Below are 13,221 nucleotides of genomic sequence, written 5' to 3'. Positions count from 1 at the left end.
AACTATCTGCGGAGATCTACTACGGGATATTCGGTACCTTCATGGCTTACTATGCAGGGACCTGTGCTGCTTTGACGCCATGTTAGATTGTCAAAATATGATCCTTTAGTGGAGGAGGTGGAGCTGTTGGAGACAAATTCCCAATATGCTCATATTCGATTCCAAGATGGGAAAGAAAGTACTGTTTCAATTAAAGACTTGGCTCTTTGTGGTGGCCAGCCCTCTTCTGAGGATATTAACAATAGTCATGATTCAGATAATGTGGATGCTGTTACAGATACTATGAATATTTCCAATCCGACTGCAGATAATTATACTTCTATTAGTCAGCCCTCGATGGATGTTCATGACCGTCCCAGTTTACCTCCTGATGGGATTTCTAATCCGGAAACCGTTGAAAATCGGGATATGGATAGCCTTCCTGCAGAAGATACTTCTGTGTCTCCTGGTGTGGGAGGGCAAGGAATTTCACCAAGGTTAAGAAGGTTGACACGAACAAGATATCCGGTCGACCGATTGAAAATGGACTTTTAAATTGATAGTAATGTTTTAAAATTGTTGAAATATTATATTATATTGTTTTAGTTGAGAGATACTTAATACTTATGTGCAATGTTACTATTTGTTGTTGCTCACTTAGTATTGTGTCATGTTGAATAGTTTTATTTTGTCTGTGCATAGTTTTAGTTGTAAATAATTAATTATAAATTGTAAAGGTTATTTAGGTTGGAGTATATTTTAAAAGGAGGGGTGAATGTGGTGATTATTCTTTATGTTTAGTAAGAAGTATTGTGATTGGTTGTTTGTTTCCTGCCTTGGGATATATGCTGTAATCTCATTGGTAGTTGATGTCATGTGATTTGTGGTGGCCATCTTAAATTCAGTTCTTTCCAGCCTTTAGTTGGGACTGGGTGTTGAAAGATGTGCTACAGGATTTTTAAGTTAATAAAGCCTAGATTAGAAAGGCAAATCTATTCTTCATTTCAAGCATACTTTAGCATTTGTTGCAAATTATAAAATTAGTATTTAAAGTTTAGAGGATGGGGGATGATTGGACCAGAATGCACAAATGTAGTTCAGTTACCATTTTAAAGTCATTCTGTCCTTATTTTTATATAATACTTTGACTTTATATTGTTTATAGTTAATAGCACAGCAATTTGAGAAGTAGAGTTGGTTGGAGCACAGGAGTTTCTCTGCAGTTCAGGCTGAGAAACTGGGAGATGCAAAAGTAAGGCAGTACAGCGTCACCACTGGAGAGAGGGTGTAATTACAACATGGCAAGTTTACTTAGGCAGGCAGTTTCTATTATAAATGTGGAATTTGGAATTTTTCTTCAAAAAAATCAACAGGAAGTGTGCGGACACAAAGGCCCTGAAAATTTGCGGGGTTTCTCCCGTTGTAAGTCTGGTGGAAGACTGGCAGAACCCAGAGAAATGGCGCAAATGGCCGTTTTCGACAATTTACGGATTTTCTCTGGGGGCTCCACTGGTCTCCTGCTGAAGTTACAATGGGAGAACCCAAACAGAATTTCAGGGCCATGATTTTTAATATATTATGCTGCCCATTTGTCCACTGTTGTATGGGGAAAAGCAGAACTCTGTGCAGCTATCCCTAAACATATGTAGAGCTCTGCCACTGAAATGTAAGGTTAAAAAATGCTGAGGAGGAAGTTAGCTCCTTTTACCAGCAGTAATTTAAAAGGGCACAGCAGGGCTGCTGTGTTGTTTTTGAATTTAGCGTGTAAAAGGTTGACTGCATATTGACTGCTTTGCTATGCTGCAGCTCTGGCAGGTGCTAAACTGTTGCTGTTAAACTCTTGTTTTCAGCAGCTTTATCATGTCAATGTGATGCAAAAGGTAGCATTCCACCAGAACTAAAGAAGTGGTATAACTGGAGCATAATGGACAATGAGACCAACACCATTGCTTATGTGTAAATACTGCATAGTGTAAAATTCTGAGCAATCACAGTAGGAATGAATTGAAAATAAACAGAATTAATGAAGAGCTAGTAATCCTATCGATTACATTGGGAGTTGGTTTTGGTGTTTGTCTTAGATTAAACAGTATGATATGCAGGGGACTGTTGAAAATGCTTAGTAGTAAACTGTGGTTTGCTATTTTAATTCTAATTAATTTCTCAGTAGACAAAATTTCTTTGCCCACAACAAGTCTGTCTCATTTTTCTTGTCTCTGCTTTTTATAGATACAGTGAGGAAATAGTCTAGTGTTTCATAAATGAGTAATGAGATTTGATCTGAAAAAAACATGAGTAAGCATTGTGTTTGGTTTAGAGTCTTTGCTTTGACCTTCATCTTTAAACTCTTCTGTTTTATTAATCATGTGTTTCCTGAATCAAATGGGATATTTTGGAGGAAAGAAAATTGTTCTGGGACTGAAGGAGTGTTATGTGCAGAGCAGACACGACCAGATGACAAATAACCCAGCATGACAGCCAAGGTTCATCCAGCTGGTCTCCGCTGCACAATGTGATTGATGGTGTTGATGTTCTAAATAGGCCTCAGATATGCTCTGCACAAGAATCATAATACACTCCTTCAGCTTCAACTGTAGAGGCAGAGAAAGTGAGCATGTTCCCAGCATATGGTAGCACTGTGGATGGTGTCACCATTAAGGTTAACGCTATTCTGGCTGTCTGGTTTGTTTCTAAGTCACACAAAAGATATTTTCTCAGTAACAATGAACAGAATCACATGGGGGATGTCCATTTGTACTGTAGATTAATAATGGTTCCTGATTTACTGATGGAATTCTTTACTCAGACAAATAATGCATAAATGTTACCTTTTTTGAATTCTTGAAAATCTGAATTTAATCATTTCATGTTTGATTGAATTTTAAAATCTAGATTGATGTATTTATTAAAAATTATCAAAGTATTCTGTGATAAATGTTCCATTTATAGCCTTGTCTTGTCAGTGTGTCTCAGTTCATTACATTTAATTTCAGTTCAGTTTTTGTGTATATAGTGTATTCAAAATGTTGTAGATGAGGTTTGCCAATGGTCATATTCAATTATGCATCAATAATGTTTCTATTAATGGTGAGGACTGGAAAGCTCAGAGTTGGCTTTATAAATTAGATAATTCTAGTACTGTAATAACATTAATATTGTTGGCATTCACTATTAGGATGTGATCATCCTGTCATGGGAGGTGGGGTGGACGGTTGCTGGCCAGGACATTATTTGTACCATTCCAAATTCTGTCTCAGTTCCCTGCACTGATAAAAGTAGTGAAGTAGTGCACCAAGTCTCTGTGCCTGTACTCTCCATTCTTAATCTTTTGCTGCTTGACTGTTTAACACGCTTTCCACCTGGGATTTATTGAAAAACTGTATTTCTCATACTACACATGCCTGCAGCTCTTGGGTTAGTGCCTCACATTCAATGCTACTTGCCTTTTAAATGCATAAAAAATCACTTCCTTTTTGAGTTCCCTTGCCACCACAAATCCTCTGCCTTGCAAGAATGATTGTGGCCAATGTGTTCTGACCCAGACTTCTCCCTCCTTTTGATCTCTCAAGATTTTTGATAATATGTTGGCTTTCTGACCATGTCTTGTATATATTTATATAAAATATAGGTATAAGAGTTGAATGGGCAGTTTGGTGACATGATTGTCATATTCATATGTTGTTATATACGATGGCAATCTACAATCTAGGTATTAGGCATTGCCCTTTTTGGTTTCTATTTGATTATATTTTTAATCTGAAATTTTAATTTAAAAAATTGATTAAAACATCAGGTTTGTTCTGTGCTGTTAGCTTAGTTTACCTGGACAACAGCTTCCCTGGAAAATTCACCAGCATCACTGGCAGAGAATTTGGGTGGGGCACAATGTCTTTTCACTTGGGCAGCACGGTGGCATAGTGGTTAGCACTGTTGCCTCACAGTGCCAGGGACCTGGGTTCAAATCCGGCCTCGGGTGACTGTCTGTGTGGAGTTTGCACATTCTCCCCGTGTTTGCGTGGGTTTTCTCCGGGTGCTCCGGTTTCCTCCCACAGTCCAAAGATGTGCGGGTTAGGTTGATTGGCCATGATAAAAATTGGCCCTTAGTGTTAGGGGGGATTAAATACGTGGGGTTATGGTGTTACGGGGATAGGGCTTGGGTGGGATGGCTGGCGGTGTAGGGACCGGGTGCTAGGGTTTGGATGATCAGCCATGATCTCGTTGAATGGCGGAGCAGGCTCAAAGGGTCGAATGGCCTACTCCTGCTCCTATCTTCTATGTTTCTAAAATCTATCCTTATGCGTCAGCGAATTATTGAACCCTGGAGAGAGTCACAGCCTTGCCTCATCCAACATCCACACACGGATACTTTCTAGCAGGAGTCCAGAATAATGATCAAGAACAGGCACCCTAGCTGAATTTTTGCTTACTAATTACCAGTTTTGGCAGATGCCCAGCAGGATTACCAAACACCATAGCAACACTGGACCCAGGACCATGCTGGCGTTCCTTGCATCCATCGTGGAAGATGTGATGTCTGATGTAATTCTTGCACAATTTCAATATGCAGTTGGGTGGACGTATTCAAGGGCCATCGTCACTTCTGGTGGAAGTGGAATGGCTCCCAGGCTGATTTCTTGCCCTTGTTGCCCACAGAGCCACCTGGAATCGAGCAGAATTAAGGTGGAAAATCCTTGCATCACTGTCTGTGCTCACATATGAAGAATGGCCATTTGGAGGAGGTACCAGAAGACTGCTGGCATCTGAGAAACTATGCCTGAGCAATTGTCTGCACCTTCAGAGGAAGGGAGGCAACTGGGGAAAAATGAAAAATGCTTTTCAAGAATGGAGAAAGCTGACTGGAGGAGGATGGCCTGCAGCATAGAATTATCAAACACAGCTATCACTGCTGCTCCATAATTAAGTACAGCGTTGGATTCATGTTATCCTTTAATTTTTAATTCTTTCCTCTCTTTCTGGCTTACCTAAATATCTTATGCAGCTCAACTGGTTGAACACCAGACTTGGGGCAAAAGGTTCCTGGTTTCTCTCAACCTGTTATTCTTCTAAGGTGGATAAAATGGGCACCATGCGAAAAGATGTGTGAGCACTGCAGGGGATGTGGCAGGGCATGCCACACTGTTGCAATACTATCCTTGGACAGTCCTGGCTGTTTGCCAGTAGCAACAGAGATCAGTGTTCCACCCAGTTGGTACTCATGCAAGTGGGGACTAACCTCCATGTGTAACAGTACCTGGCCTGCTTACGTCATGCGCCTCCTGTGACTGAGGACAGATGATCTGCAACCAGGCTTCCTTTAACGCCCACTTTTCAATTGCCACTTCGATGCACATGAGGGGTGCATCTTCTCAGTGCCTAAACTCAGCATGGCTGCAATTAAAAGCTCAGAAGAACAGGATATTGAATGTATCTCTCATTACCCTTTGATGCCACATGGTAGTGCACCAGTGCATTGCTCTCATAATAAATTCATTGTAAGTTGGATGGTATCCATTTTTCATCCTCCCCGCAACAACCCCCCCCCCCCAGATCACCTCTAAAATCGGAAATCGAAAATCTTGCTTATGTGTGTTGCACCACCTAATGGTCCACCAAACTGATCAGATTTGCCCAAATGAGGCAAATTAACTTGAGTGCTTGAAGAATGGGACACATGACCTTGTGGTTGGGAGTCAAGTGCTCAAATGCTAGACCTACAATCCTCATTTGATTCCTCAATGCCTTGCAGCTTTGTTGCCTCACTTTCTCTCTGTCTCATCGCCTTGCTGCCCACATTTTTCCTTCATTGCCCCCTTTGCTTTATTCTCAGTCAGCTCTAGTGAATTTGCTCTGAACCTGAACCAGGGTTTTATTTCTTTAATGAACTGTTTACCATGTGAACATTCATTTACTGATAATGCGGTTCAGAAATGTAAGCCCTGATTTCAACTCAGGGATTATCCGGGACGGGTGGGAAACCCCAGGGGTGGGTTGAGCATGAGGCCCGTGACATTTTAACTCCTGGGGCTTATTTACATTTCTCTGGACTGGACTGGACTGGACTGTGTCCTGACAAAATCCAGCGGGAATAATGTAAGAGATGGGGGGCGGGAGTGGAAAATTGTGCGTGAAGCCGAAGAGCACCGGGCACTCAAGGGAAGTGAGGAGAGCGGGGTATCAGGAGAAGAGTGGAGGGAAAGCCTGCGGAGGGGAAGCCCAAGGTTTATTTGTTGGGTCAAGAGGAGCACTCTTGACTATTGTTCCAGTCATAGTTTGTTTGGAGCAGTTTTATGGAAATCCAATGCATTTTAAAAAGTAATTAAAAAAATAATCTCCAACAACAATTAAAACCTGAAGGAACGAGACTCCACACTTGTAATAGTTAATTTCTAGTACCAGAGAGATTGACTGGCAATAATTAACACTTACCACGTCATTAAAAGGGTACTTAGACTGAAATGGACAAGACTTAACTTTCTGTTGCAAGTTTTGTTCATATCTACTGCACAAATACAGGAACTTCATGTCGTTCAATGCATTTCAATGGTGAGGCAGACAGAGAGATGCTGTTTTTGTGAAGCTAATGGTGGAGTGGCACAACTTGGATAACAACTTTTGGATTTCCATGTTTAACTGCACATCTGCCCCTTGCTCGAAGTTACTGTTGCATTTGCCCATAAATAAACAATAGGCTCATTTGGACAGCGGTTTGTCGATGCTCTGTGCTGGCTCCATTCTGCTTTACGTCAGCTTTGACCCTCTATGGGACCTCTGACTTTGATCCTGGTCTCCCTATTATTGTCTCCAACTTATTCTCTGCTATCAGGAAATAAGTATCCCATTAATTATTACATAACCAGGCCGATGTAACCTGAGCTTGTCCCTGTGTCCATTCGAATGCGCACTTTGGCTGTCGCTCCGGGCCCGAGCCGTTCACTTCTATTTCCACTTTTTTCTCCCCCCCCCTTTTCCTTTTCTCTATCCCTCCCTGACTGCTCTCTCCTGTCATCATGCCTCCTTTCATCTCTCCTCTCTCGAATACTCTGCCCTCCCAAATCCCTACCCAAATCCATCATTACTCTTCGACCTTCCTACTCTCATGCTGCCATCCCAGTCTTGACTCCCTCTTAGATAAGCCTACAGATCCCCTCTGTGCCTCTCTTGGCATCCTCTGAAGGGCCCATCAAGTCACTCGTCACTGCATCCTTATGAGCAGCAACCCCAACTGTCCCATCCTACTCTCTCGCCGACCTTCCTGCCCAGCATGCCCACTGGGGGCTAATCTTGCCAATCTCCTCCCCGTCCAACTCACTCTTCCCAGCGCTGACCCTATGGATGTTGGCAGTGGATCAGCCATCACCGACCCTCTCCGCATCTCCCTCCAGAATGTCCGTTCACTAGTGAACAAGGCCCTTGCCATCCATGAGCTTATCATGGATGATTGCATCGACAAAATGGCCCTAACAGAAACTTGGCTGAGGGGTGATGACACCTTACCCTTAAATGAAGTCTCCCTGCCTGGCTATACCTTCCACCATTTGCCCTGCTCAGACCTCTCCGTGCTCATCTTGTCCATGAGACCTTCTTCCTGCTCCCTCGACCCTATTCCCCCCAAACTGCTGACCACCTAACTTCCTTTTCTGGCTTCCATGTTTGCTGACATTGTTAATGGTTCTCTTTCCTCAGGTACTGTCCACCTCGCCCTCAAATCTGCCGTCATCACCCCTCTCCTCAAAAAACCAATCATTGACCTCTCCGTCCTTCCAAACTACTGCCCATCTCCAACCTCCCTATCCTCTCCAAAGTCCTTGAATGTGTTGTCACCTCCCAAATCCATACCCATCTTTCCTGCAACTCCATGTTTGAATCCCTCCAATCAGGTTTCTGCCCTTGCCACAGTACTGAAACGGCCCTCATCAAAGCCACAAATGACATCCTTTGTGACTGTGACAAAGGTGAACTATCCTTCCTCGTCCTTCTTGACTTGTCTGCAGCCTTTGACACGGTTGACCATGCCATCCTTCTCCAACGCCTCTCCACCGTCATCCAGCTGGGTGGGACTGCACTCCCCTGGTTCCATTCTTATCTATCTAATCGTAGCCAGAGAATCACCTGCAATGACTTCTCTTTCCGCTCCCGCATCGTTACCTCTGGTGTCCCCCAAGGATCTATCCTTGGCCCCTCCTACTTCTCATCTACATGCTGCCCCTTGGTGACATCATCCGAAACCACAGCATCAGTTTCCACATGAATGCTGATGACAGCCAGCTCTACCTCACCACCACTTCTCTCAACCCTTCCATGGTCTCTAACTTGTCAGACTGCTTCTCCGGGATGAGCAAAAAATGTTTCCAAGTTGTTGTTGTTGTTATTTTGACAGCAAATTATGGGACAATGTATGTGTGAACAGGAAGCGTGAATACAGCCTTGATTTTAGCCTAACCCACCGGACATGAACGAGAATGGCAGGTAGGTAAAATGGTGATGGGTGGGGTTCGCCTACATTCTTGATGTATATCCGTCCCACACCATTTTAACTGCTGGCATTCCGGCAGTGTGGAGGCTTTTCCTTTCTGTCTGTCTCTTTTTTTCTCTCTCTCTTATTCTAATCTTTCTTTCCCTCTCTTTACTTTTCTTTCTGTAGCTGATTTGACATTGAAATCACCCACTCTAACTTACACTTCCTTCTCAGTCATTGTGCTATTAATTTCATAATCCTTCAATCTGATTGGTTAGGGAGATACACAGTTGCTTGCTCTGTTCTTTCAGGTCCCAGATGCCCTGTTTCGCTCACTGCACTATCAGCTCGCACCTTCAGCAACTTGCCATGCAATAATTTAAAAAACCTAAACGTGTGAGGGCAAGTCTAACTAATGGCAGACACCATTAGATGCCCCGCTACAGCAAATTGTCGCCCATTAATTTTATGTATTATCACATCTGTATGTTAGAAACAAATTATGTTCTATAAAATTATTTACTAATCTTTCACTGCTTACATTCTCACTCATACTTTAAACCTCTCAGGTTTTGCTTGATTAATTGTGTTACTTTTATAGTTTAGTTAGCTTAAGTTAACATATGTTACAATGTTCCCTCTAAGCTGCGCAGGCATGCAGCCCAGGAGTGACTTATCTAATGTGAAATTTCGCGCATACGCAAAACTTTGAATGGGCAGTGTTCTAGGGCCAACCATCTTCTGCTGCTTCATCAATGACCTTCCCTCCAACACAAGGTCAGAAATGGGGATGTTCGCTGATGACTGCACAGTGTTCAGCGCCATTCACAACTCCTCAGATAATGAAGCAATCCATGCCCGCATGCAACAAGACCTGGACGACGTTCAGGCTTGGGCTGATAAGTGGCAGGTAACATTTGCGCCACACAAGTGCTAGGCAATGACGATCTCCAATAAGCGAGCGCCTAACCACTGCCTTTTGACATTCAACAGCATTACCATCGCCGTAAGGATTATGATGGAATACTCTCCATTTGCCTGGATGAGTGCAGCTCCAGCAACACTCAAGAAGCTCAACGCCATCCAGGACAAAGCAGCCCGCTTGATCGGCACCCTTAAACATTCTCTCCCTCCACCACTGGCGTACCATGGGTGCAGTGTGTACCATTTACAAGATGCACTGCAGCAACTCGCCAAGGCTTCTTCGACTGCACCTCCCAAACCTGCGACCTCTTCCACCTAGAAGGACAAGAGCAGCAGGCACATGGGAACACCACCACCTCCAAGTTCCCCTCCAAGTCACATGCCATCCTGACTTAGTATACTGCCGATCCTTCATTGTCACTGGGTCAAAATCCTGGAGTACCTTCACCACATGGACTTGAGCGGTTCAAGAAGGCAGCTAACCACCACCTTCTCAAGGGCAATTAGGGATGGGCAATAAATGCTGGCCTTGCCAGCGACACCCACAGCGCATAAATGATTTTTTTTTAAAAACAGGCCATGCACCCACAAAAAAATTTAGGGGAACGTTAATATGTTTATCATAACTACTGGGTGATGACATTCAGTTAATTATTTGCATTCTCTTTTATTTTTACCTCCTCTTTCCTTTTTAACTCCTTCCCTTTCCTTTCTTAAAGGTGCTAACTCTTGCTGGGACCTCAATCCAGACACTGGTCCCCTCCAGCACCTTTGCCAAGTGACTGTATTTCTTGTGTGAGCCTAGCTAAACTATTGGATCTGACAGCGGCATCATAGCTGAGCCTTATCCTATCCTGAACCAAAACTCCAGACATATCCATTTTTCAGCTGGTTGGCGGGGGGTGGGGGTGGGGGGGTGGGGGGCGTGGTGGGGGTGGGGGGCGTGGTCACGAGATAGCAAAAGGAGTGGGAACCTTGGCTGATTGCTGGCTGTGTTTCATAAGAAATGATGCCCCATCCCAATCTTTGTACGATATTTTCTCCCTCACTTTATGCTCCTACCTGTGCCACACACTGCTTCTCGATTGAGAGTGTGGGCAGTATGCTTTGAAGCTGCCAATGGACACGAGAGCTGCATACATTGATGTGCCTTCTGATTTGTCATTTTCCCCCCCTGTTGGGAAGTATATCTCCTCCTCACTGTTGTTCCTGGATGAATGATTTGACCTTCCAACAAAAGAACAATGTTGTCTGCTCAAGTAAAAAAAAAAGTCCAATTTACAAAAAGAAATCAGCACTGTTTGTAAGAAAGTACTCCATCTGTATTGCGGATATAGGGTTTAGTTAAACTAGTGGCACAGGATTGGGACCAATACCTGTCTAGAGTGATCATCCCCTTGTAATCATGAAGGTCTGAGCTCCAAAAGTGCATTCTCACTAGTGTGAGTGGAGCTGTGCTCACTGTCAGAAAAATTCCAGTTGAACTTTAATATTCACAGAAATCACAGAAACCCCACAGTGCAGATAGAGGCCATTTCGGCCCATCGAGCCTGCACCGACACATATCCCACCTGATCCCCGTAACCCCTACATCAACACATATCCCACCCTATCCCCGTAACCCCACGTATTTAATCCCCCTAACACTAAGGGTCAATTTATCATAGCCAATCAACCTAACCCGCACATCTTTGGACTGTGGGAGGAAACCGGAGCACCCGGAGGAAACCCACGCAAACACGGGGAGAATGTGCAAACTCCACACAGACAGTCACCTGAGGCCAGATTCGAACCCGGGTCCCTGGCGCTAGTGAGGCAACAGTGCTAACCACTATGCCACCGTGCTAATATTAGTGAAGAGCTAACAGTGCAGTCAGCTCTACGCTGACATTAAATGGTTAAAGCAACTTTTTAAATTGTGTTTTGCCTATACTGCACCCATATTAAGCTGAAGTGGTTTGAGGTTATATCCTCAAGGTGATCTCATAATATTTGCTAAAATCTGAAGTGTTATCGGTTTGGCAGCTCATACCCAGATTATGTTACCCATTTTGCCTCAATGCAAATTTGACTGGTCAATTAGTAAAGGATGGATTAAGCAGTGCTCAGTATATCCAAACTGGTTAAAAACCTAAAGGCTTCCTTTTTCCATTTAAGTCCTATTTTTACCTCCCCCTCCCAAGACCTCTTTGAAACATTGATTTCCCCGGTTCTCAGAGGCCCAAGAGCCAGACTTCAGACAAGTCATTACTTTTGTTTTTACTTGACATGTGTGCAATTTTCACTATTTTTGTCCAGCGTGACCTTTGAAATTCCTCAATAATTTTCCCCCTTTTCCTGGTGCCCCCACGTGACCTAGGAGCAAAACATCTGAGAGACCTCTGGGCATCTTCACATCTGCCAAGGCTGGAGCGGAGACTCATTGTATAGTGTATTTTTAACAGCAGGTGGTGGGTGTGGGGAAGGGTGTGCGAGATATTAAGAGAATGACAAAATTATCTATTTAACTCCTTGTTCCCAGGCAATGTGGGAACCATTTGGAGAGTTTCACAAACTCAAACAAAGGCAAAAATGTGGAAAGGAAAGTTTCCTCTGGATACAGTTTGTATATTTCCTTGATTGTATATTTTCCACTGTTCTAAAACTGCTTTCAAAGTGGATTTCAAACAGTTTCAGCAAATTTTGACTATCCAAAAGTATCAGCAGAGTCTGTATATTTTACCATAGGACTCTTGAAAAAATGGGTACCTATTGCATTTCTAGGGAAAATGTACCTATAGCAATTCAGTGTTTAAATTCAAATAACCTTCCTTGTTCAAAATGGGGGAGGGAATAAAAATCTATTTCTTAACTTTGTATGTGCAGAAACATTTACAAATTTTTATGTGTATTTTGATTTCCTGCCCCTCCCCACTGAAGGTGATGAGTCTTGCTGGGTTCCACATGTCAGCCCCCCCACCGCACCCTCCCACCCCTGGCTCCTTGGGCAGGTGGCCATTCTTCGTGTGTGAGTCTAGGTGGTGACTGTCAGCAGGCAACTTAACTGTGGAAGGACTTTGCAGCCAAACCTCAGTGTCTTCACTCAATGGTTATGTACAGCAGGAGTAAGAACCCCACCCCACTTTCTAGCTCGGGGCCACTGCGGGCAGTTGTAATCCTCCTCTGCTGCCCTAGCTGATGTAAACTATGACCAGGATTAAATTGAGACCTTTTTGTAGGCTCAGTACCACATTGAAGGGATAATTACTAGTCCTAGCCATTTTCAGGCTACCTCGGATCAGGCGTATTCCCCAGACGTTCACCTTCAACTAAAGTTAGAGATAGCCGAATCCTATAAGACACTTAATTGGGGCTAAAGGTCCAGACTATCTCTCCCTAAAGGAAAGGAACGACTTGAAGATGTTACCGTCCTCCAGATAGCACTTTTAATAAGTTTAACTACACTGTAACCTTCCGGATATTATGAGGGTCCGGAAAACTCCCCCAGAATTCTGCAACTCCTCACCAAAAAGTGTACAGAGATTGAGTTTGCGAGTTTGATACAGAAGTACTATGTGACACAATTCTAAAAATATATAGATTTATTAAAGAACTGACATGTAATTACAGCTGGTGATTCAATCGCAACTTTAACAGTTCTGTTGACTTCTTTCTATTCTTACTGTCAATTCAGCTGTTAGCTTGCAGAATTCTGTCTGCTGTGTAGGTGTTCAAAACTTATCATAAAGACAATGTGATTGCTTGGTGCATCTATTGATGTCATATTTACAAAATCTTCTGTTTGTATCTTTTACAACATGTAAATTAAAAACACTTCAGCCGAGTACATGATTGTCTTCCTAGCCACCTCAGTTGGTTGTATT

At 43.2% G+C, this 13,221-nt stretch overlaps 1 protein-coding gene across 1 annotated transcript in view; it reads left to right on the top strand.

Moving 5' to 3' along the window:
* Positions 1 to 10,253, top strand: part of LOC147117366 (uncharacterized) — a 194,202-nt gene extending 183,949 nt beyond the window's left edge. The window contains exon 2 of the transcript XR_015078434.1: positions 9,428 to 10,253. The gene's annotated coding sequence lies outside the window, so the exon portion shown is untranslated. The remainder of the gene's footprint in view (positions 1 to 9,427) is intronic.
* Positions 10,254 to 13,221: the final 2,968 nt, after the last annotated feature.

Source organism: Somniosus microcephalus, chromosome 5, assembly GCF_052327205.1.
Source record: "Somniosus microcephalus isolate GS21.2 chromosome 5, FLI_Smic_1.0, whole genome shotgun sequence".
NCBI classification, from domain to species: Eukaryota; Metazoa; Chordata; class Chondrichthyes; order Squaliformes; family Somniosidae; genus Somniosus; species Somniosus microcephalus.
This window is presented reverse-complemented; position numbering and strand designations above follow the sequence as displayed.